Here is a 26,278-nt window from a genome sequence, read left to right as displayed (position 1 = left end):
TTTTAATACCCTATTAATATCCCCTCTTGTTCTGTCTTGTGTTAATGCCACATCACCCCTCCCACCTCAATCAAATGTAGATATAAAATCTGAGATACGTAAGTTCTATTCAGTTGTGTATTTGTGAACTAAAGTCTTTGAAAATGTAATAAGTTTTACGAAACGCGCCCGTGTCGCGTCAGACTAGAAATAAAAATGAATTTTGGAGAATTAATTTTTGATTTACCTCCAACAGTGAAGCGTAATGTACGAAAGATTGAGAAAATTCGTGTTAGAATTATTAATCTTACTTTTTCGGTCATATTTAATAATATATGTCTACAGGAAAGACTGCTACCAAAATATACTAATATTATATATATATATATATATATATATATATATATATATATATATATATATATATATATATATATATATATATATATATATATATATATATATACATATATATATATATATATATATATGTATATATATATATATAGTAGAGTGAGAAAGATTATATAAAAGTTCAAGAGAACGAGAGGATGTGTGTGTGGGAGCTGGACACTCAGACGAGTCACGGACGTGTTAGGAAAATATCCTGTGTGTAAAGAGCAGTAATTAAGTGCAATGAATGAGAAGGGGGGAAGCAATAGGGGCACATGTGTAGGGTAAACAAGACTGGGAACAAAGAGAGTGGCCGGGAGACATCACAAGCTGTGTCAGGTGAGTACTTCTCGTGGGGTGTCTTCCAGTCTGGAATATCTATAAGTAACAACACAGCAACTCTCAAGTTACGGGCTCACCATAGCCCGTGCTACATGGACACTTTGTTCTGAGTAGCTAAATCTAAAACAACAACAAAAACAACAGCTCTAATTGTTGAGGCTTACAATGGCCCTGACAACTTCAGTATGATTGAATGCTCTATTTCTTTCATGAAGGAATAGAAAGTACTTATTGTTACATATGCCGTGATATTTGTAATACATGCAGAGGAAGATTGAATTTTGTAACATCTCAATCTCACCAAAGCTCTCAACACGACCTAAGAGCCGTAACAAACAGCAATAACATCATCATTACTCATAATCACTTAAATAAGCTGACATAATAATAAATAATAAACAAATGTTTATTTAGGTAAGGTACATACATACAAGAGATTTGACAAAGATTGATGGATTTATAGATAAGAGCTAGTACATACAATGCCTAAAGCCACTATTACACAAAGCGTTTCGGGCAGAAAGTATTTGGTACTGTAGTATATACTATGGTACTGTTATATACTATGGTACTGTTATATACTATGGTTCTGTTATATACTATGTATACTACATAGTATATAACATAGTATTTGGTTCTCCTAATTACCTAATTCTGACCTTCCCAATCTCCTCTGGGTCAACTCGCTTTCTAAATTATCTTTGTCAAAGCATAATTTTTAATTTTTCTGCGAATTCTGCTGCTTATTATTCACTCTAGACATACTGATTATCTTGACGTCGGTAGCGGCGCCGCTGTGGTCAAAACGATTGTGCTTTTCCCGCGCTGTCAACCACGTTTTCGTGTAGACGCAACCAGCCGCATTTCCGATTGGAAGATGCTCGTATTTAAGGAAAGATTGTACGTTGTCGTTCTGAATCCTACATCCTTCCTCAAGCCGACATTCTTTCTTTTCTTAGAAATCTGAAGAGTGTGTGCTCAAGAAACGTGTTAAAAACTGTCTTCGTTCCAGGGACGCCTTGGTACACAGCGGCAGAAGTAGGACAAAATCTCGCCTTTCTTCTCTCGAAATAGGATTTCGAGACAGGATACAGTACTTTGTTGACCAGACCACACACTAGAAGTTGAAAGGACGATGACGTTTCGGTCCGTCCTGGACCATTCTCAAGTCGATTGAGACGGACCGAAACGTCGTCGTCCCTTCAACTTCTAGTGTGTGGTCTGGTCAACATACTTCAGCCACGTTATTGTGACTCATCGCCTGCACCGGATACAGTACTTTGTTTTTGTCCAGTTCTGAATTTTGTAAGTATCTGGTATTGGATTGTCAGTCCAAGTTCTTAATTCTTCCTTCTGAGCACCACTATTCTGTGCTGGGGAGTCTGTCCGCTATCTTGAGGGATAGCGGACAGACGAAGAATATCTGTGCTTTAGAGAAAAGTCATCAGATACCGTTGGGAACAAACCGGGTCTCCTCCAAATTCATTCAATCAGATATATGGAGTCTAGATCAGTCTGTAAAATTAACCCATAGTCATATGAATATTATACTTTTACAACATTTAATTAAAAAATTGCACTCCAGTACCTCTCTCTGCACTCCAGTACCTCTCTCTGCACTCCAGTACCTCTCTCTGCACTCCAGTACCTCTCTCTGCACTCCAGTACCTCTCTCCGCACTCCAGTACCTCCCCCTGCACTCCATTACTCCCCCCTGCCCTCCATTACCTCCCCCTGCACTCCATTACTCCCCCCTGCCCTCCATTACCCCCCCCTGCCCTCCATTACCCCCCCCTGCCCTCCATTCCATTATCTTCCCCATTTATCTACCCCCCCCCGGGCCCTCCCTCGGGTAGGGTGACTGGATACCTAATATAGCATGGGTGGGGAGGTGCATTCTTGGCGTGATGGTGGGGCGTCGCGCCCCCCATCATCCCCCCCACCACCACCACCACCCACTCACCCACCCGCCCGCCCGCCTGCATGGATGAGTCGCCCACACCTGCATCGCTCTATGTATACCAGTATCTCCGCCTGCAACACATGGGTGATGATTCGTATGACAGAGTCCTGCATGCCTCTATACTATGCACGGGGCCTGCATACCTCTATACTATGCACGGGGCCTGCATACCTCTATACTATGCACGGGGCCTGCATGCCTCTATACTATGCACGGGTCCTGCATGCCTCTATACTATGCACGGGGCCTGCATACCTCTATACTATGCACGGGGCCTGCATGCCTCTGTACCTACTATGCACGGGGCCTGCATGCCTACTATGCACGGGGAAGCATTGGCACCCTCACGTATAAACACGTTATCAACGTGTTTATACGTTGGTCAAAAATGAACTTGTTAGAGAATATACACACACGAGACTCGACAGATCATGAGTAAAACTATATCATAACTCAGGGTACAGGTGACACTGAATTCCTGTCACCAATTGCCCATATAAACCATTTATAAATCATATAAACACACATATTATATATATATATATATATGTCGTACCTAATAGCCAGAACGCACTTCTCAGCCTACTATTCAAGGCCCGATTTGCCTAATAAGCCAAGTTTTCATGAATTAATGTTTTTTCGTCTACCTAACCTACCTAACCTAACCTAACCTAGCTTTTTTTGGCTACCTAACCTAACCTTACCTATAAATATAGGTTAGGTTAGGTTAGGTAGGGTTGGTTAGGTTCGGTCATATATCTACGTTAATTTTAACTCCAATAAAAAAAAATTGACCTCATACATAGAGAAAAGGGTTGCTTTATCATTTCATAAGAAAAAAATTATAGTAAATATATTATTTCAGGAAAACTTGGCTTATTAGGCAAATCGGGCCTTGAATAGTAGGCTGAGAAGTGAGTTCTGGCTACTAGGTACGACATATATATATATATATATATATATATATATATATATATATATATATATATATATATATATATATATATATGCAAACAAGCCTGAATGGTCCCCAGGACTATATATATATATATATATATATATATATATATATATATATATATATATATATATATATATATATATATATATATATATATATATATATATATATATATATATATATATATCAATCTTTCCTATAAATGTCAGTTACATTTATACATATGTAATTGACTATCACAAAACACTGATCATAAGTATGCGGAAAAACTTGTTAAAGTTTTTACGTTTTTTTTAAAGAGTTTTTAAGAGTGAAATGGGAAAAGATGATCTTTTCCCATTTCACTGTGGGTTTTCCGCATATATATGTATATTATTTATATATAATCAAAGCTGGAATGGTCCCCCCATGTACAAATATAGCACTTTAACTTACCCCTTTCAGAGGATTCGAACCCGAGCCGCCAGGAGTCTCTTACCCCCCATCAACAGCACTAGTATTCAGACCACTCCACCATGGTACACTAGTTAAAGTACCAGTGCTGTTAATATTAAGATCCCAGCGGCCTGGGTTCGAATCCTCCGAGATGTCATATAGAGTTATGGTCGAAGTGAACGAAATGATTATCCACGATATGGTGGTTACCAGTTTATGTACATACAGCATACACACACACACATATAACCCACCGCAGGAGGAATAATGTATATACATACAGCATACACACACACATATAACCCACCGCAGGAGGAATAATGTATATACATACAGCATACACACACTCACATATATAACCAACCCCCAGATAACTGTCGCCATCTGCTGAAGTTTTTTTTTTTTTTTGGGGGGGGGGGGGCACAAGTCACGTGCCGAAGCCGTTGCATCCCTCAGAGCTCAACACGTGCCTCGTCGGTCGATTTGACGGCAGTGATTTGGCGTGAGGAAGGTGGAAAGAATAGGAGGGAAGGTGGGGGTGAAAGAGGAGAGGACTTAGAGAAGGCTCGGGTGGAACAGGCGGTATGATGTACCCTTTGTTTCCCACTCAATGTGTTTCGTGAATTCATTACCATGAAATTCTTGCACAAGAAATCAATGGCAATATTGGACATTACATATATATATATATATATATATATATATATATATATATATATATATATATATATATATATATATATATATATATCCCCCTGCGGCTCGACATGGGGGATGTAAATGGTACTTGGCGTGAATCATTCCTTCTGTATATATATCATTCTACAAAGAAAAATATATGTGTGAGAGAGAAGGGAAGTATCAGGGGAAAGCGCCAAGCCATTACCACTATATAGCACTGGGAAGGGGTCAGGATAAGGATTTGGGATGGGACTTAGGGGGGGGGGGATTGGAAGGAATGGTACCTCAACCAGTTGGACGGTTGGGGATTGAACACCGACCTGCATGAAGCGAGAAAGTCGCTCTACCGTCCAGCCCAATATGTGTGAGAGAGAGAGAGAGAGAGAGAGAGAGAGAGAGAGAGAGAGAGAGAGAGAGAGAGAGAGAGAGAGAGAGAGAGAGAGAGAGAGAGAGAGAGAGAGAGGGAGAGAGAGAGAGAGAGAGAGAGAGAGAGAGAGAGAGAGAGAGAGAGAGAGAGAGAGAGAGAGAGAGAGAGAGAGAGGGAGAGAGACAGAGAGAGAGAGAGAGGGAGAGAGAGAGAGAGAGAGAGAGAGAGAGAGAGAGAGAGAGAGAGAGAGAGAGAGAGAGGGAGAGAGAGAGAGAGAGAGAGAGAGAGAGAGAGAGAGAGAGAGAGAGAGAGAGAGAGAGAGAGAGAGAGAGAGAGAGAGAGAGAGAGAGAGAGAGAGAGAGAGAGAGAGAGAGAGAGAGAGAGAGAGAGAGAGAGAGAGAGAGAGAGAGAGAGAGAGAGAGAGAGAGAGAGAGAGAGAGAGAGAGAGAGAGAGAGAGAGAGAGAGAGAGAGAGAGAGGTTGGACACATGTAAGGAAAAAGTCAACATAGAGAGAAAGAGAACGACTGATAAAGAGAAAGATTGATAAACAGGGGACGAGAAGGGATAGGGAGACAAATTAGTGAGAGCCGGAAGATAGGGGATACGAGCTGATGAAAAGGTTTCTCTGACCTTTGTTTCTGCCACGTTGTTTCCTTATCTTGGTTCAGCTAAGTCTTAAGATAAACATTATTATATGTGTGTGCTGTCAGCTGTGATCTTGCACCAGCTTAGTCTGAAGCCTTAGACATAGGAGTGGAACCTGCCGGCCCACGCAAGGCAACAATTAGCATCCACCCAACTCGTCAATTCCTGAACCCATTATGTGCTCCTGTAACCCTTTCCACCATCACCCCATTTGGGTATGGGGTGCATAATATAAGAAAGAAATTGGATTCATTTATATATATGTGTAATCTACGCTTGAAACACTCCGGCTATACAGCGTGCATTATGTTACCCGGTAATTTGTTAAATGCGTCAACAATCCTAATTACAAAGGAATATTTACCGATAAATTTTTTAATCTAAACTTATCCATTCTGTTCATTGTTTCGTTTTCAATTGGGTGTTAATATGTTTAATGCCTTATTAATATCCCCCCCCTTTCGTTTCACTCTTTTTCATGCATTTGTATTCATCAATCATGTCAATCCCCTCCTTTATTCATCATATTTGACGAGGATACAAATTAAGCGCTCTTAATCTCACTTCATATAGGAGGGCTGTAATTGGATTAACCTTGTACACGTTCAAGCGAATTGATGTTCACTTTACACATCGGTGACCCAAACTGAAATGTGTAATTCAAGAGCCCTAACAAGAGCAAGGTAAAGTAAAAGACAAAACATTAAGATATATTGAGAAAACTTACAGAAATAATTCCTAAAATCTTATTTACCGTACCCAATACTTTTTTACATATATTTTTTACATATATTTACATATATTTACATATATTTTTTACATATATAAAAATATATTTATATATTTTACATATATTTACATATATTTTGGTGGGTTTTAAGATCACAGGTAATCATGACTCCCAGATTTTTTACTTTTTTTTTTTTTGGGGGGGGGGGGCCATTCATATTTGGCAATTTCAACATTATCTCTCTGATATCTTCCAATTCTGTTATCATTATCGAGGCTCGGAACGCGGCATTTGAAGCGATTGGCTACATTCGTAACCGGGGAAAAAGCTGGTGTTTTGTGTGTGTGAAGAAAAGCACTTATATTATCGTTAGTTCAAAATGGACTTATTTGAGGGTGGAACAATTCATATTTCGTACAGTCGCTGCAGGCACTAACATTATTTTGGTGGGTGGCTTACGGTAATAAGCAATCTAAGGTCTTCCTCGCCCCCCTACCCCCCATCCCCCCCATACCCCTCCCCCCTCCCCCTACCCCTCCCTCCCCCCTTCCCCCCAACAACACCCTAAAACAGGGGGGTTCTTAACCAGTTTGTGCCCCATACCCCCCCCCCCCCTTCACTAGAGAGTTAAAGTCATAACCACCATTCCTATTAGGTGTCATTTACGACTTCCAAAGACGTCACTAGCAATGGTTTTTACTTGAATAGGAATAACAAGGAACGGAACATAAAGAAAATCATAAGGATAGTGTTATATGTACAGAAAAACGACAAATCATATACACATATATTTTTTTTATATTTTTGATGTTGCTTTTGTGCTATATAAATATGAAATCGAGGTACAGTCACCTACGGGTACAGTAAATTCTAATGTAACAACTTGTTTTAAAGACTGATTCAATACGAGACAACTAGAGACTCGACATCTGCTCTGAGAGGGGAAACGAGCCGAAACGATAAACACAGGAGAGAAGAGCCAGAGGAGACATGATTACGATGCATAAAATACTGAGAGATGGATAAAATACACGGCAAAGGTAAACTGTTCACGGTGAAGAGAAAGATAACAAAAGACTATAGGTAGAAATTATAGACCCATATTATCCACCTTAAAGACATGATCAAATCATGTTCAATTTTATAGCTTTATCATAACGTAGATCTGGTGTTTTAAACTATTTTAATTTAATTAATTAATAATTAAACAAACTTATAGCAAGACTTGGCTCACCTCTCGGTTTCGCCTATTCAGTGAATCACCACTCCCAGCCTACCCCTGTGACTCACCTCTCCCAGCCTACCCCTGTCACTCACCTCTCCCAGCCTACCCCTGTGACTCACCTCTCCTAGCCTACCCCTGTGACTCACCTCTCCCAGCCTACCCCTGTGACTCACCTCTCCTAGCCTACCCCTGTGACTCACCTCTCCCAGCCTACCCCTGTGACTCACCTCTCCCAGCCTACCCCTGTGACTCACCTCTCCCAGCCTACCCCTGTGACTCACCTCTCCTAGCCTACCCCTGAGACTCACCTCTCCCAGCCTACCCCTGTGACTCACCTCTCCCAGCCTACCCGTGTGACTCACCTCTCCCAGCCTACCCCTGTGACTCACCTCTCCCAGCCTACCCCTGTGACTCACCTCTCCCAGCCTACCCCTGTGACTCACCTCTCCTAGCCTACCCCTGTGACTCACGTCTCCTAGCCTACCCCTGTGACTCACCTCTCCCAGCCTACCCCTGTGACTCACCTCTCCCAGCCTACCCCTGTGACTCACCTCTCCCAGCCTACCCCTGTGACTCACCTCTCCCAGCCTACCCCTGTGACTCACCTCTCCCAGCCTACCCCTGTGACTCACCTCTCCCAGCCTACCCCTGTGACTCACCTCTCCTGTATGACCAGCTGATGTCATGAAGGAGTGTAGCATGTAGGAAAATTGCCTTTGTAAACAATACTGTTGCAACTGTGATATCATAGGTGGTGTGTGTGTGTGTGTGTGTGTGTGTCTGTGTGTGTGTGTGTCTGTGTGTGTGTGTGTGTGTGTGTGTGTTTACTAATTGTGTTTTTGCGGGGGTTGAGCTTTGCTCTTTCGGCCCGCCTCTCAACTGTCAATCAACTGTTTACTAACTACTTTTTTTTTTTTTTCCACACCACACACACACACACACACCCCAGGAAGCAGCCCGTGGCAGCTGACTAACTCCCAGGTACCTATTTACTGCTAGGTAACAGGGGCACTTAGGGTGAAAGAAACTTTGCCCATTTGTTTCTGCCTCGTGCGAGAATCGAACCCGCGCCACAGAATTACGAGTCCTGCGCGCTATCCACCAGGCTACGAGGCCCCCTGCCTATATACACATATATTTGTGTGTGTGTGTGTGTGTGTGTGTTGAGAGGCGACTGACATGAGAGTGTACACATTAGGTGCAACAAGAGGGGAGGTAGATTGTAGATTGCACATGTGAAGAGAGGTGTGGGTGGGTGTCATAACGGGCACGTGACGTGGATGTGGGGGTGTGGGTGGATGTGGGGGGTGTGGGTGGATGTGGGGGGGTGTGGGTGGATGTGGGGGTGTGGGTGGATGTGGGGGTGTGGGTGGATGTGGGGGTGTGGGTGGATGTGGGGGGGTGTGGGTGGATGTGGGGGGGTGTGGGTGGATGTGGGGGGGTGTGGGTGGATGTGGGGGTGTGGGTGGATGTGGGGGTGTGGGTGGATGTGGGGGTGTGGGTGGATGTGGGGGTGTGGGTGGATGTGGGGGTGTGGGTGGATGTGGGGGGTGTGGGTACAGAGGCTCACATAGTAGTCCCTGGACACTGTGGTGTGTGTGTGTGTGTGTGTGTGTGTGTGTGTGTGTGTGTGTGTGTGTGTGTGTGTGTGTGTGTGTGTGTGTGTATTTAAGTATCACGTTAACAACAAACATAACTGATAATAAGCTCATATATAATAAAAACAAAGCGAGCTTGATGACACGGTTGGATTGGCATGGAAGGAATGAAAACAGTGATGGAATGGTGGAATGATGCCTATGATGAAATGTTGACATAGTGACGATAATGGAATGATGACAAAGATGCAATGATTGCAGGGAATGGCATGATAACAAGCGCTACCACCTCTGTTTTAGGCCAGCTAGAAGAACAGGGCCAGCAAAAGCAATACACCTGAATTAAAAAAAAAAACTCGGCTTCATAAGGCAATCAACTCCACGCTAAAAATATGTACTACCATTACCGCCACCAAGCCACCACCATCTTCTATCCATCACCACCATCCAGACACCATATATCCCTGCTACCATCATCCCCTCCCGGGCAAATACCATCCGTCTCTCCACCACCCGAATCAGTCTACTTGGCCCCTTCCTTATAGCCGAGATCTGGCATTTAAACGCCCACGTGAAGCCTGCTTTGTTTACAAGTGTGTCGGCCATGACGTCATCGTAGATTACGCGCCTGTCAAGGCATCAGCTGGGCCGCGCTTGGCTCTGGTGACGTTGGCAGTAAAAACAGATCCTTTGGTGGAGCTAAATATGGTGTGTGTGTGTGTGTGTGTGTGTGTGTGTGTGTGTGTGTGTGTGTGTGTGTGTGTGTGTGTGTGTGTGTGTGTGTGTGTGTGTGTGTGTGTGTGTGTTTGTGTGTGTGTGTGTGTGGTTTTGTTCTGATATAACCAAACAAATAATATTGAGCAAGTGTTTGTCCACACATTTCACACTTTACTTCATCTATACAAGCCAAACTGCCAGAGATATACCTGTGGCCAGGTCTTATTCGAGCTGTGACAACGTCTGTGTGTCTGGTGCTTTAGTTACTTGTCCAATACACATGTTTTACTTGACACATTTCATTGTGATGATCAATGGGCCTGCTAGTTCCAGTTTGCACTGTTCTGCTTTCTTGAAATTCGTCTAATGGTTCTCGTCTACTGACACTTTAAAAGGACGTGTTTTGATATTCTGAAAGAAACGTCAAAGCGCTGCTGTAAGTTGGAGTTATTGAGAGTGTGATGTGTTGAACAACTTCAGTGTCACTGTGCAAGCTGTTCTCTAGATTTGCTAGTCAGTAAAAACTGCATCTGTTTTTCTTAACCAAAAAAACGTACGAACCCAAGCAATCCACCTAACCTAGCGAGGTTAATGCATTAAAAACGTGAACATTAACTTTGCTTTGATTTTTACCAATTTGTTGCATTTTAACGGAATGATCAATTTCATAAAAAAAAAAAAAAACACAATTTGCGACGCATTAGATGGGAAGACTCAGGTCTTGCCTTTTAAGAGCAATCGTGATGGTCAGGAGAGATGAACACGTTCACACATACAATGTTTACATTCTCCACCTACGACCTGAGGCGTTCGCGAACGCTTGAGTAAATAAGCAACTCCAGATCCGAGATTAAAGGCAGCTTCTATTTTTTTTTTCATATCCTTTAATATGCACCCGATAGCCATCTTGTGGGCGGTAGTGAAAAGAGTTACAGAGGCGCATAATGGCCTCGGGGATTGAACCCGGTCATTCATCAAGTTAAGCAAGTTATATACAGACTTGATAAGATACTAATTCCTGTATAATGGGTTTTTACCCGTTAAGGTAATTTTGACACTGCCCATGAACTTTAATATATATTGATTTTATGTATTGTTAGCGGTCGCATTCATAAGGGTTAATTTACTGCTTCCAAATCAATATATTATTAATTCTTACGTAAAAATTATATAGATCTGTTGCGTGTTTTTTATCTCAGATATGTTTTGTGTTCCTATGATTAGTGGCATTATATAAGAGCCATACTGTTTTTTAATTTATATAGTTTCTTTGTAATATTTTGTATAAATAAAATAATGATGGTTTCCCTCGCCTTTATTTCGTAGTCTCGACTTAATGAGGGTTTCGAACCCTTATCATATGTGAGAGTTGGGTTACCTGCTCTCAGCCACGTTACTGTCACTCTGCTGGTATTATTATTATTATTATTATTGTTAAGAATTGTCTTTAAGGAATGTCTCTTATTATCAGTTGGGCTTGATCAGTCACTCAAGTAGTCAACCTTTATCTTACAGTCGCTTCAATAGTTGTGAACGACCTGTCAGGGTTCGTATCTCTCGTCGAGACCACAAGAGATGACGGTCTTCAGGTAAATACAGGTAAATGTTAAATTGTATTTAAGTTATAACTGTAACAATGAGAAAAATCCCTCTCTCTCTCTCTCTCTCTCTCTCTCTCTCTCTCTCTCTCTCTCTCTCTCTCTCTCTCTCTCTCTCTCTCTCTCTCTCTCTCTCTCTCTTCCCACAACTTCCCATAATTCTTCTCCCCTCCTCCCTGAAGTGTTGGGGTCAGGGGGTCAACCTCGCATGGATTGACCCCCTGTTTTACACCCCAAGACGTTTGATTATATTTTTGTATTAACTGTAATCTAATTATTAATTTAAGAACATAAGAATAAAGGTAACTGCAGAGGGCCTATTGGCCCATACGAGGCAGCTCCTATTTATAACCACCCAATCCCACTCATATACTTGTCCAACCCACGTTTGAAACAATCAAGGGACCTCCACCTCCACCACGCTACGCGGTAATTGGTTCCACAAATTAACAACCCTGTTACCGAACCAATATTTACCCAGGTCTTTCCTAAATCTAATCTTATCCAATTTATGCCCATGATTTGTTAACACTTTAATGTTATTTAAGTGTGCCGCGTATTTTGTTATTCTTCTAACTTCGATAATGAAGGTAATTCTCGTCAGATGAAAATATAGAAGAAAAGATATTTCTTCTATACTACAGTATACTCTATATAATATATAATAATATATATCTCTATATAAAACTATGCTATATCAGGATACTGTACTGGTGCTGCTTAATTCACACGAGGAATTTGATCTGGCAAGTCATTGCTAAGATGCTGTAGGCTCGTGTAACCACCGTCTTAGACATTTCTGGCCAACTAACTACCAGTAACTGGATGAGTGACATTGCAGATACGATTAGATTTTAACAAGTAAATCCTGGTATTATTAAAAGGTTAAACGTAACAATATAATGGGCAACATCTTCAGGTTACAATGTAGGACTAAAAATGTATTATTTTTTTCCATCTATAGGACTATGAACCCTTTGTGAAGCTGCCTGCCCTCCGAGAGCCGTAAATGCCCAGACACTTTAATTCAAAATCCAGTTTAAAAAAATGATCTGGAACAAAGGGAGGAGCTTTGATAAGCCGCCGCCTTCCTGTCCCTATCGAGGTCACTCACTAGAGATATGAGAAACTTCAGGCAAATTCAGGTAAAAAAATATAAATACCTATCAGAGCGTGGGTACTAAATGGAGGAGGTCTCCCTTCATCTCGCTGCTCGTTTTCTCTCACATAATTGAGAGCAGCTTCCAGGAAATGCCAGGCGTTGTTGGTAGACTGTTTTTGTTTGGGCATGTGATGCTATTCGAAGTATTGCCTAAACTACTCCTGAGATGAGGGTGGTTTTTAGTAGTGTAGTTATATATGGCTGACTGCTGGCGGGTTTTACAGACAGACTCGATGCTGTGAATCAGATGTGGACCAAGATTTTATAAGTGTCTCGCTTTAAGCTATTGTATAGAGGTAGAGTGGTGATGGGTCCTAGTGGCAGCCTCCGGAACTACGGGTGAACGGTGCCAGAGCCTTGTTGGGTGTGTGGTGGTGTGGTGTGGGGGGGGGGCGAGATTCGGCTCTAGGGCTCGCCTCTTGTGTAACTGCCGTTGTTGCTATCACACACACACGCACCTCTGGTTCCAGGTCATTCCTCTTGTTGACCTGTCTCATTGCATACGAGGATTTCCCAGGCGTCTGTGTTCTCTACTTCAACCTGTCGACTCTCGCTCTATTCCTCCTCACCTGGATAAAGACTGTCTCTATCCACTTTGTCTATTCCTCGAAACTTTTGCCCGTGCCACCTTTTGGGTGGCTTCATCTTCATCTTAACACATTCACAAGGGAGACATCTTCCGTCACGCAGGGTGCATTCGCACCTCCACAGATCTCCAGTATCAGCTTTTGATACTGGTAATGGCTTAAAAGGGCCACCACTTACGGGCTATTCATGCCCGTGCCACCTTTTGGGTGGCTTAATCTTCATCAATCAATCAATCTCGTAACTTTGCACTATTATCTGGTATACTTCCACTGTCTTTGGATAGTCTACATTTTCTAGTTGTGGTGTATCAGATTGTGGGGTTCCATGCTAGTAGCATGAGACAGAACTGACAGCTCTCGCCTGATTACCACTTAGTGATACGTGAAGGTTGGTGAAGTATTACTCTCTGTGACTTTTATTCCTAGCTTTTTTTTATCCATAATGCATTTTTTTTTATAAATATGTAGCTGCATATTTGCTCTTGAAATTGCATAAGGAGGTGGCTTCCGGGACTTGTTCTTTCCGTATATTGCACATGTTGACCTCCCGTACAGCATGTGTGTAATTATTTAGGCACCTTCGACTCACTTGCATCTGCACTTGTCATGTTCCATTCTCTCTCAGTGTTAAAGCAGTAGTTTCAACAACTTTATTTGTTATTTCCTTTACCGTTGTGCAACCCGTTCTCGCAAATTCGTAAAGTCAATATTGACTTATTAACTACGTGCATAGGTGATATACTAAACATAATAGATACCCATTAAAAGATTCATAGAAAACACCGACCTTACCTAACCTTGTTAGTATCTTAAGATAAGCATCTTATTGCTTCGTAATTACAATTATTACTTAACCTATACCTATATAGGTTAGGTAATAATTGTAATTACGAAGCAATAAGATGCTTATCTTAAGGTACTAACAAGGTTAGGTAAGGTCGGTGTTTTCTATGAATCCGTTGTGTACATATTGCTGATGATCCCAATATCTGCTCCTTGGCTCCTCTAGCAGTGTTTGATTTTGTTCCATTAGCTCAATGTTGTTGTAAATATCTATGATTATAAGTTTTTTTTTGTATGCTTCACAAGGTGTGGATTTAAATTTAAATTTTAAATTTTGCCCCGAGGAGCGAGTTTATTGGGCAGCGCCACTCATCTTGTGAGTGGACACACCGTCATAGCAGCATGTACAACACTCCCCAAAAGGAAGAAAACCCGCTGGGTTGTTCATCCTGTCACTTGTACCCAGACACAGCTGGGACTTGCTTAACTGTCTCAAGTGAACAGCTCCTCAAACAAGAAGATTAACATCTGTCAACCCTTAAAAGCTTACGTTATCTAACGGGTGCAAAATGGGGAAATCTTTTAAGAACAGTATCAATATTTGACAAATAGTGTTTTCCTAATTCGTAGTGACGGGTGCGTTGTCTTGAAACATAACTGTTTTAGAACTTTCTAAGTGCCGTCGTTTACGTCTACAAACTTCCCATATACCGCCGATATCATTGTGTTTAGTTATGATTTGCCCGAAACGCATTGCGTAATAGTGGCTTTAGGCATTGTATGTACTAGCTCTATCTATATATCAATCCATTAATGTAACATCACTTGTATGTATATACCTTACCTGAATAAACATCTGAATCTGAATCTGAATCTGATCTCTGTAGATAGTACTGGAATAATATATTCCCTTCACGAAACAATTATCTCTTCCCAAATTTGTTGTCCGCCCCTGTGGCCCAATGGATAAGGCATTGGCCTCCTAAGCCAAGGATTGTGGGTTCGAGTCCCACCAGGGGTTACTGTGGAAATTTTAACAGGCCTAGTCGAGCCTGCGGTGACGACGTGGAGTCACGAAATCATCGTAAGGTGTTGTTTAAGATTTATAAGATTTTAAGATTTATAAGATTTTAAGATTTATAAGATTTTAAGATTTATAAGATTTTAAGATTTTATAAGCGTCTTACATTTATTATGTACCTCTCTTCTGCTTTCCCAGCTCCCTCTCCCATCCTACTTACCAGACGCTCCTTGAGGTCACACATACGAGTACATATTTATGTGTGGGTCGCTCCTGAAGGTTGGTGGTGTTGTGGGGGTTCATGCAGTACTCCATACAGCTCTTGTTATCTTGAGATGATTTCGGGGCTTTTTAGTGTCCCCGCGGCCCGGTCCTCGACCAGCCCTCCACCCCCAGGAAGCAGCCCGTGACAGCTGACTAACACCCAGGTACCTATTTTACTGCTAGGTAACAAGGGCATAGGGTCAAAGAAACTCTGCCCCATTGTTTCTCGCCGGCGCCTGGGATCGAACCCGGGACCACAGGATCACAAGTCCCTCGTGACTTTCCTCAGGTTTTAAGTCCCTCGTTAATTTTGGCGTCGTCTGTGTAATCTTTATTATGTGTACAGTTTTACCCTCTCGCTTGACCTACCTCCCAGCCTTGTAATTTACTTTACTTTAGCCTTTACAAACATTTATTTGTTTGTATATGTAAGGTAAGGTATCTTAGCTGTAATATAGGGTCACTGTAAATGTAATGTAGAACGATTTCCTTACTCTGATTCTGTGTGTGTGTGTGTGTGTGTGTGTGTGTGTGTGTGTGTGTGTTTGTGTGTGTGTGTGTGTGTGTGTGTGTGTGTGTGTGTGTGTGTGTGTGTGTGTGTGTGTGTGTGTGTGTGTGTGTGTGTGTGTGTGTGTGTGTGTATGTGTGTGTGTGTGTGTGTGTACTCACCTAGTTGTCCTTGCGGGATTGAGCTCTGCTCTTTCGTCCCGCCTCTCAACTTTCAATCAATCAACTGTTACTAACTACTAATTTCTTTTCACACACACACACACACACACACACACACACACACACACACACACACACACACACACACACACACACACACCAGGAAGCAGCCCGTAACAGCTGTCTAACTCCCAGGTACTTATTCACTGCTAGCTGACAGGGGGCATTAGGATGAAAGAAACTCTGTCCATCTGTTTCCGCCTGCGCCGGGAATCGAACCTTGGACCACATAACACGTATCCAGCGTGCTATTATGCGTGTGACGAAATTCAACCACCTTAAAACAAAATTTAGTGTTCGTTCTGCAGGTGTTATTATATTAGACGCCATTGACGTCGACGCACATGCGTGACGTCGATGCGTCGATTAGACGCATAAGTTGAAGTGTGATCCTTCATTGTGATTGTACTTGAATGCACAAACATTCAAGCACATACATACACACACATCGCACAAACCCTACATTAACGTATATATATATGTATTAAACACAACTACAGGCCTTTAAAAAAAAAAAGAAAGTCGAAAGTGGGACTCGAACCCATGATCAAAAGTCCGGACGAGAGAGAAAAAAAATAAAAGCACTCATGTCAGAAGTGGGATTCGAACCCACGCCCGGAAGACCGGACTGCGACCTGAACGCAGCGCCTTGGACCGCTCGGCCATCCTGACTATGAACGGAGTGAAAAGTACAATATACTGTAGATGCTATACTGTATACTGTATACTGTATACTGTATACTGTAGACTGTATACTGTATACTGTAGATTTTTTTTTTTTTTTATGTAGCCTGCCTCATGTTTGGACAACATGGAGTACATATTTATTTATTTATTTATTTATTTATTTATTTATTTATTTATTTATTTATTTATTTATTTATTTATTTATTTATTTATGCATATAGAAGAAGGCACATTGTGAATGTGAGGATACATAATATGGTAATTATAATCTTGTAAAGCCACTAGTACGCGCAGCGTTTCGGGCAGCCCGAGCTAGAAGTTTCTTAATTAAGGTAGTGGGTGTCGTCTAGCGTTACCTGTAGCCCTGGACGTGACCTGCAGCCCTGGACGTGACCTGCAGCCCTGGACGTGACCTGCAGCCCTGGACGTGACCTGCAGCCCTGGACTTGACCTGCGGTCCTGGACTTAACCTGCAGCCCTGGACGTGACCTGCAGCCCTGGACTTGACCTGCAGCCCTGGATGTGACCTGCAGCCCTGGACTTGACCTGCAGCCCTGGACTTGACCTGCAGCCCTTGACGTGACCTGTCGCCTTTCTACTAGGTACTGTGCATCAGTTAGAACTCTATAGAGACATCAGAGGAGCGACAATCTGTCAAATCAAATGTTTATTCAGGTTAAAGTACATATATACAAGATATACAGCATAAAAAGTATATACCAGTATATACAACATTCCAAGTGCTATATAGTCGTAATGGCTTGGCGCTTTCCCTTCATAATTCTCTCTCTCTCTCACATTCCTTACTGCTGTTGTCATTGTTTTTCTTGTCGTTGTTAATTCTGTGGCATTGTCCCTAGAGTTCTTTTGATACAAACACTAATAAAAATTATAGTAAGGAAATTAAACTCATGTCGAGGAGAAAATCAATTGCAGTAATTGCGAAGGATTCGAACCCTCGACCTGGATACTCGCACTCCACGCACCAAAGGTAAGGTAAGGTGCTGGATGGTACCCAGGTTCAGGGTTCGAATCTTCTGTATTGCTTCAAATGATTTTTAACTCGATAATAATAATAATAATAATAATAATAATAATAATAATAATAATAATAATAATAATAATAATAATAATAATAATAATAATAATAAAATAAAGATAATATCCAGTAAGTTTGCGCATATTTTAAGTTATTCACTTGACTTTTATTCGCAATTAAAAAAAAAACTAATAATAATAATAATCAAACCGGTTACGATGAGAATGTAAAGTAGAAACTTGACAGGTTGACCACGTCAAACCTGATTACTGATGAGGGAAGATCACCAGGTGTGTGTGTGTGTGTGTGTGTGTGTGTGTGTGTGTGTGTGTGTGTGTGTGTGTGTGTGTGTGTGTGTGTGTGATCGTGATCCCATTGAGATAAGTACAGCATCCCCCCCCGCCCCCCCCCCCGCCCCACTCACCTAGTCTCTGCCATGATGGCAGGTAGTAGTATTTACCTATGAGTGACTACGACGAAGTGAGGTTTAGCTCCATGTTCCCCCTCATGCTGGGTTTGTTGTACGTCTTACGTGATAATATATGACTATTGTCCTGTAAATTGCTGTGAACCATTGGCAGTGTGAACTTATTTCTAGGGCCAAAGAGGGCCTAAAAAAAATAGAAATGAGAGAATGAATAAAGACATCTGCTGTAGGTCTATTGGCCCATACGAGGCGCTGCTTACGATCAACAATACCAAAGTGGCGTGTTTTTATGTTATAAACTCAGTATTAACCAGAGTCTGAATTAAAAATATTATCCTCCTGTAAAATATTGCGAAACTCAACTGGGTCAAGTTCTAATCTCAAAGCTTGAAGACCTGTTATCCCACAAGAGACAGCTTCTGTTTATATCCACCTACACTCATTCCTGTATGTTTAACCTACGCTTGAAACACTCCATCCATCTCACGTGTTTTGTTACCTGGTAATTTGCTCCATAGATTAAAAAACAACAACTGAAAGCCGGTACAAAGGTCAAACCCAGTGAATTTGGTCATCATTTGTTGTGTGAAGAGTTTGTGTGTGTGGTGTTGTGACCTCTGGTGCCTGTGGAATGCTGACCTTCGTAAGGGAATGCTGAAGACGTGTCTCCAGGTGTCACTCACCACTCTTACCGTGTCTCCAGGTGTCATTCACCACTCTTACCGTGTCTCCAGGTGTCACTCACCACTCTTACCGTGTCTCCAGGTGTCATTCACCACTCTTACCGTGTCTCCAGGTGTCACTCACCACTCTTACCGTGTCTCCAGGTGTCACTCACCGCTCTCACTGTGTCTTCAAGTGTCACTCACCACTCTTACCGTGTCTCCAGGTGTCACTCACCACTCTCACTGTGTCTTCAAGTGTCACTCACCGCTCTCACTGTGTCTTCAAGTGTCACTCACCACTCTTACCGTGTCTCCAAGTGTCACTCACCACTCTCACTGTGTCTTCAAGTGTCACTCACCACTCTTACCGTGTCTTCAAGTGTCACTCACCACTCTTACCGTGTCTCCAGGTGTCACTCACAACTCTTACCGTGTCTCCAGGTGTCACTCACAACTCTTACCGTGTCTTTCAGCCTGATTAGATCTGATGTACACACACACACACGCAATGCTTAAATTATTAATTCGCAAACGAATGATCTCGTGTTGTCTTAAGCAAATCACACCATCAGGTTAACGCAATAATTAGATCTTTTTGAAGGAACTTGGCTTCCACGGGGCAGCTCCTCCTATTTATAGTCACCCATACTTATGCATAAACATGTCTAACCTACAGCTAAAAGAACCAAGTGATCTCGTATCTATTATGTTTACCGATATTTTGTTTCATATATATCAACCACCACTAGAGTATTTTGAAACCAGTATTTACCCAGGTCTCTGCTTGCTAAATCTTATATTATCCAACTTTCAGTGATTGGGTTATAGGTGTACAGGGATTAGAGCAGGGATAATCCCCCCCCCCCCACCCAACTGGATAATTAGTATTAAGGAATTACCGTCAAAAACAGATGGTTAACAAGTAATTTAAATCTAGTCAGATCCCTTGTACACGAGCTGGGTGCAAAGTGAGGTCGAGCCAGCATAACCTTTGATGAATCTGCTGATGATGTATAAGGATCCTTTATAATTTATTATAATTCTATATTAAATACAATAGTTTTATCAAGAAAATGCTCTTGTATTATAAATAATGTATTTGTTATTATGAGTGTGTGTGACAGTTGTTCTCTTTTGCTCTTTGTTCCATGTAATAATTAAATATGTGAAATGAACGTACGTTAATGAGTAAAATAATCTATTCCCATCTTTCATCTCTCCCTGTTACCTAATTAGCGATAATGAGAAATTCAGAGATATAATGTTAAATATATAATCAACAAAATTAATTTAACATATATTAAAACACATTGTACAGTGTAGATGACTAAATGTACATCTGTGTATCTATAAATAGTTCGAACAATTAAACTGATTGTAAAAAGACCATCACAGAAAACGTGTTTTACGATGACGTCACTAACCAGATTGCCACATTTTATTGCTGATTTTATCTGTGTTCATTTTATTACTTTTTATCTGCGCCTTTCGGCCTGACTTTACAAACTGGAACTAAAGTTATAGACATAGGTGTGTGAAATATATTCCACGAATGAAAAAATTACTAAGTTAAAAAAAGAGATCAGACGCGTTTGTCTGGCAGTTGCCATTTGGTGATCACAATAATACATAGTATAGGACAACTCCAGGCGCGCGCCACCACGTGTTCCATGTAAACAAACAGTCAACACGTGTCAGCTGCGTGTCAACAATAAACATTGGTTTGGTGTTGGTCTTAAGGCATCTCGCTGACCAGCCCGCGAATCTACATCATGGCCTAGGAATGTAGTAAACTCTAATTGTATGTACACCATATAATAGGGGGTATACACCTTTCTGGGAAGATGCCTTACCCTCTCGTCATAACACTGAGCGCTGCAGTAGCTTGTCTTGGCTCGTGAAGAAAATGATATATAAAAATGCAGTCATACTGGTAGTGAGTGAAGGAGCAGCGGACCAGGACGGAGCAGCAAAACGATTATTAAGTATAAATATTATATTTTGAAACATGCTCATAACTCAGGCATGATGAAGAATGACAATTTATTTAATAGATATTAGATAAGGATGTGTGTACTCACCTAATTCTACGCACCTAATTGGGCTTGCGGGGGTTGAGCTTTAGCTCTTTGGTCCTGCCTCCGTGTGTGTGTACTCATCTATTTGTACTCACCCATATTGTGTGTGTGTGTGTGTGTGTGTGTGTGTGTGTGTGTGTGTGTGTGTGTGTTTGTACTCACCTAATTGTGCTTGCGGGGGTTAAGCTCTGGGTCTTTGGTCCCGCCTCTTAACTATCACACTGTCACACACACAACTGTGTGTGTGTGTGTGTGTGTGTGTGTGTGTGTGTGTGTGTGTGTGTGTGTGTGTGTGTGTGTGTGTGTGTGTGTGCGTGTGTAAGTAAATCTTAAGCAAATAGATCTTGGACAGTATTAAGAAATGTCCCTTTGGAAGCAGCGGTCATTTTACCGTGAATAATAAACCGACTTCTACACGCTATGTGATTATTCTCAATTCCTTCCATAATTACTTCCTGTTTCAGCTTTAACGAGGTATATTCTTTGTATAATTTCACATATATCATCACACTTATTGAACGACTGAAAGGAGAGCCATTTGCCGCGTGTGATGGGGGAAGGGAGCCACGACTTTGGGGTTTTCAGTTTTAACCTCATAAATAAAAATAGTTTAATCCTAAATTACTCAACAAATTAGTTTTTATTTAAATAGGATTATTACCACATTCACTAATGCTTTATATATATATATATATATATATATATATATATATATATATATATATATATATATATATATATATATATATATATATATATATATATATATGTCGTACCTAGTAGCCAGAACGCACTTCTCAGCCTACTATGCATGGCCCGATTTGCCTAATAAGCCAAGTTTTACTGAAATAATATATTTTCTCTAATTTTTTTCTTATGTAATGATAAAGCTACCCATTTCGTTATGTATGAGGTCAATTTTTTTTATTGGAGTTAAAATTAACGTAGATATATGACCAAACCTAACCAACCCTACCTAACCTAACCTAACCTATCTTTATATGTTAGGTTAGGTTAGGTAGCCGAAAAAGTTAGGTTAGGTTAGGTTAGGTAGGTTAGGTAGTCGAAAAAACATTAATTCATAAAAACTAGGCTTATTAGGCAAATCGGGCCTTGCATAGTAGGCTGAGAAGTGCGTTCTGGCTACTAGGTACGACATATATATATATATATATATATATGTCGTACCTAGTAGCCAGAACTCACTTCTCAGCCTACTATTCAAGGCCCGATTTGCCTAATAAGCCAAGTTTTCCTGAATTAATATATTTACTATAATTTTTTTCTTATGAAATGATAAAGCAACCCTTTTCTCTATGTATGAGGTCAATTTTTTATTATTGGAGTTAAAATTAACGTAGATATATGACCGAACCTAACCAACCCTACCTAACCTAACCTAACCTATATTTATAGGTAAGGTTAGGTTAGGTAGCCAAAAAAAGCTAGGTTAGGTTAGGTTAGGTAGGTTAGGTAGACGAAAAAACATTAATTCATGAAAACTTGGCTTATTAGGCAAATCGGGCCTTGAATAGTAGGCTGAGAAGCGCGTTCTGGCTATTAGGTACGACATATATATATATATATATATATATATATATATATATATATATATATATATATATATATATATATATATATATATATATATATATATATATATATATATATATATATATATATATATACCTTCTGAAGATGTATTTAATATACGAAAGTACTTAAGGAAATTCCTGTTTCATTTTTCCTCCGTGGTCTGACATTGTCACATTCTTAATCACGTGTTTATTTTCGTGATATACACACATTATATATATATATATATATATATATATATATATATATATATATATATATATATATATAAATATATATATATATATATATATATATGGCCTGGAGAAGGCCAGATCTCACCTAGCCTTCACGTGTAAATACGTGTGTCAGAGGTCAGTCGGCGTCGGCCCAAGTGCCATGCTTTAAGAAATATCAGCATCTTAAATACCCGCCCACACCACCACCAATTTTTTAAAAGTCTTAAATAAAATCAGGGGGTTGTGATAACCATAGATGCTGATTCTTCAACCGGATACCCGAGTGGAATGGGGAGGGAGGGGGGAAGGGCAGGAAGGGAGGGAGGGGGAAGGGAAGTAGGGGAGGTGAGGGAAGGAGGAGGGAAGGGAAGAAGAAGGGAGGAGGACGGCGAGAAAGAGAAGAGAGAGGGAAGGAGAAGGGGAATGTTTAGTGAGAGAGAGGATGAGAGAGGGATGTTTTGGGAGAGCGGAGCAAAGTGAATAGGGTGGGAAAGGGTAAAGAAGAAACAATCTGAGAGGGGGGGGGGATAGATTGGGAGAGATGCTGGAGAAGGCAGGAGAAAGGGAGAGAAAGGTGAAGAGGGAAAATTTAAGGGAGATATGATTACCACATGCAAAATTCTCAGAGGAATTGACAAGGAAGATAAAGGCAGACTATATAACACGGGAGGTCCTCGCACACGGGGCCACAGGTGGAAACTGAGTGTCCAAATGAGCCAAAGAGACAGAAATAATTTTGTCAGAGTAGTTGCTAAATGGAATGCATTCGGCAGTGATGTGGTAGAGACTGACTCCATACACTCCATACACAGTTTCAAATGTAGATATGATAGAGCCCAATAGGCTCAGGAATCTAGACCAGTTGATTACAGAAGCCCAACGCACACAAGCCCATTTAGGTGAGTACACACACACACACACACACACACACACACACACACACACACACACACACACACACACACACACACACACAGGTGCTGCAGCTGGTGTCACCTGGTACACGTGCTGCAGCTGGTGTCACCTGGTGCAGGTGCTGCAGCTGGTGTCACCTGGTACACGTGCTGCAGCTGGTGTCACCTGGTGCAGGTGTTGCAGCTGGTGTCACCTGGTGCAGGTGTTGCAGCTGGTGTCACCTGGTGCAGGTATTGCAGCTGGTGTCACCTGGTGCAGGTGTTGCAGCTGGTGTCACCTGGTACAGGTGCTGCAGCTGGTGTCACCTGGTACAGGTGTTGCAGCTGGTGTCACCTGGTACAGGTGTTGCAGCTGGTGTCACCTGGTACAGGTGCTGCAGCTGGTGTCACCTGGTACAGGTGTTGCAGCTGGTGTCACCTGGTACAGGTGTTGCAGCTGGTGTCACCTGGTACAGGTGTTGCAGCTGGTGTCACCTGGTACAGGTGTTGCAGCTGGTGTCACCTGGTACAGGTGTTGCAGCTGGTGTCACCTGGTACAGGTGTTGCAGCTGGTGTCACCTGGTACAGGTGTTGCAGCTGGTGTCACCTGGTACAGGTGTTGCAGCTGGTGTCACCTGGTACAGGTGTTGCAGCTGGTGTCACCTGGTACAGGTGCTGCAGCTGGTGTCACCTGGTACAGGTGTTGCAGCTGGTGTCACCTGGTACAGGTGCTGCAGCTGGTGTCACCTGGTACAGGTGCTGCAGCTGGTGTCACCTGGTACTGGTGTTGCAGCTGGTGTCACCTGGTACAGGTGCTGCAGCTGGTGTCACCTGGTACAGGTGTTGCAGCTGGTGTCACCTGGTACAGGTGTTGCAGCTGGTGTCACCTGGTACAGGTGTTGCAGCTGGTGTCACCTGGTACAGGTGCTGCAGCTGGTGTCACCTAGTACAGGTGCTGCAGCTGGTGTCACCTGGTACAGGTGCTGCAGCTGGTGTCACCTGGTACACGTGCTGCAGCTGGTGTCACCTGGTACAGGTGCTGCAGCTGGTGTCACCTGGTACAGGTGCTGCAGCTGGTGTCACCTGGTACAGGTGCTGCAGCAGGCGTCAGCACAGCGGTGAAACAGGTGGCCAGCGGTGCTGTCATGGCTGGTGAAGCTGAGCAACAGACCACAGTTCTTGTGCAGACTCACCTTTGTTCAAGGTTATCAAGCAGACTTTCCTTGATTCTTTGTGTATAGACGCGTGCGTGCGCGCGGGTGCGTATATGGGCGTGCGTCCCTTGTTTTAAGACCTACGGGCTCACCATAGCCAGTGCTGCTTGGAACGTTTTGGTCCAAGTAGCGAATCTTAAACAACAACGTCCATTGTTATTGTTCTCTAATATCATTCTTCTTCCCCTCAAGGCTTAGCAAAGTATTTTCAACTGTCAGAAGAATGTGAACAACTCGGTCAACCGTCGTCAAGTCCATTCAATACACGAGGAAGCCGTCTAGAGAATGGGAAGCTCGTGACAGATAAGTACTTTTCAGGATATATATATATATATATATATATATATATATATATATATATATATATATATATATATATATATATATATAGGGGAAAACCGTCTACTTCCCTCTACCCCTCAGTGCAAGCGGTTACCTAGGTTCCAGACGATTGACAGAGCCCTTCCCTTGGCCGGTGCGCTAATTGGTTCCCCGTGTATTGGCGGCGTCTTTTAGTGCTAATGGCTCTTGGTCCTTTCACCATTTTGTTTTCCCAAAAGAGAGAGAGAGAGAGAGAGAGAGAGAGAGAGAGAGAGAGAGAGAGAGAGAGAGAGAGAGAGAGAGAGAGAGAGAGAGAGAGAGAGAGAGAGAGAGAGAGAGAGAGAGAGAGAGAGAGAGAGAGAGAGAGAGAGAGAGAGAGAGAGAGAGAGAGAGAGACTGACTCCTTTTAATGGAATTCATACAATCGCCTCTCAAAGGTAGTTTAAATTTTAAATTTGATGAGATCGTTCCCTGGAGTCAAGACTCCCTTCACACCGCTAAGAATCAAGAGCCTCACTAAATTACCCAAGACAACACTAGGTATTGTCTCGGTGTTGACTCCTAGGTGTCTAGAAGTCTTACAAAATGGCGTTACTGGCCCCCTCCCCAGCCTGGCGAGCAGCGAGCCAGTGTTTAAAGAAGAGGGTGGTCCCCGCAATTACCTAGACACGCTAGCGCGCCCCCAACTAAATACCCCCAGACGGCGACCCAGTCACCGTCTGGGGATCTCGCGAAATACCCCCCCCCCCATACCATGCAAGCCTGCAGCCGAAGGATGCCCTAAATAGCCCAGACACGCGCACGGTCATGGCGTTCGAGGAACTCTCTAAATACCCCCAGACGCGACAAAAATAGGCCAATTGGAATCTGTACGGTAGTTACGTACTGTACGGTGGAGATACCTGATTGGTGAGGAACACCCCCTTCCCCCCCCCTCCCACCCCTGGTGTTCACTTGTA

The 26,278-nt window shown here is 42.2% G+C and overlaps 1 long non-coding RNA gene and 2 other non-coding genes across 3 annotated transcripts; 2 read left to right on the top strand and 1 right to left on the bottom strand.

Annotated features, from left to right (window-relative positions):
* The first annotated feature begins 1,729 nt into the window (after positions 1–1,729).
* Positions 1,730–16,100, top strand: LOC123749180 (uncharacterized). Its single transcript, XR_011230969.1, has 4 exons — positions 1,730–2,019; positions 11,553–11,636; positions 12,600–12,780; positions 15,387–16,100. It is a non-coding gene; the product is annotated as an uncharacterized lncRNA (long non-coding RNA).
* Positions 15,116–15,188, top strand: TRNAR-CCU (transfer RNA arginine (anticodon CCU)). Its single transcript has one exon. It is a non-coding gene; the product is annotated as a tRNA-Arg (tRNA).
* Positions 16,101–16,769: 669 nt separating the features above from the next.
* On the bottom strand, positions 16,770–16,853 carry TRNAL-CAG (transfer RNA leucine (anticodon CAG)). The gene has a single exon. It is a non-coding gene; the product is annotated as a tRNA-Leu (tRNA).
* Positions 16,854–26,278: the final 9,425 nt, after the last annotated feature.

The sequence above is a fragment of the Procambarus clarkii genome, chromosome 40 (genome assembly GCF_040958095.1).
Source record: "Procambarus clarkii isolate CNS0578487 chromosome 40, FALCON_Pclarkii_2.0, whole genome shotgun sequence".
NCBI classification, from domain to species: domain Eukaryota; kingdom Metazoa; phylum Arthropoda; class Malacostraca; order Decapoda; family Cambaridae; genus Procambarus; species Procambarus clarkii.
Note: the sequence above shows the minus strand (reverse complement) of the source record. Positions and strands in the feature narration are given on the sequence as shown.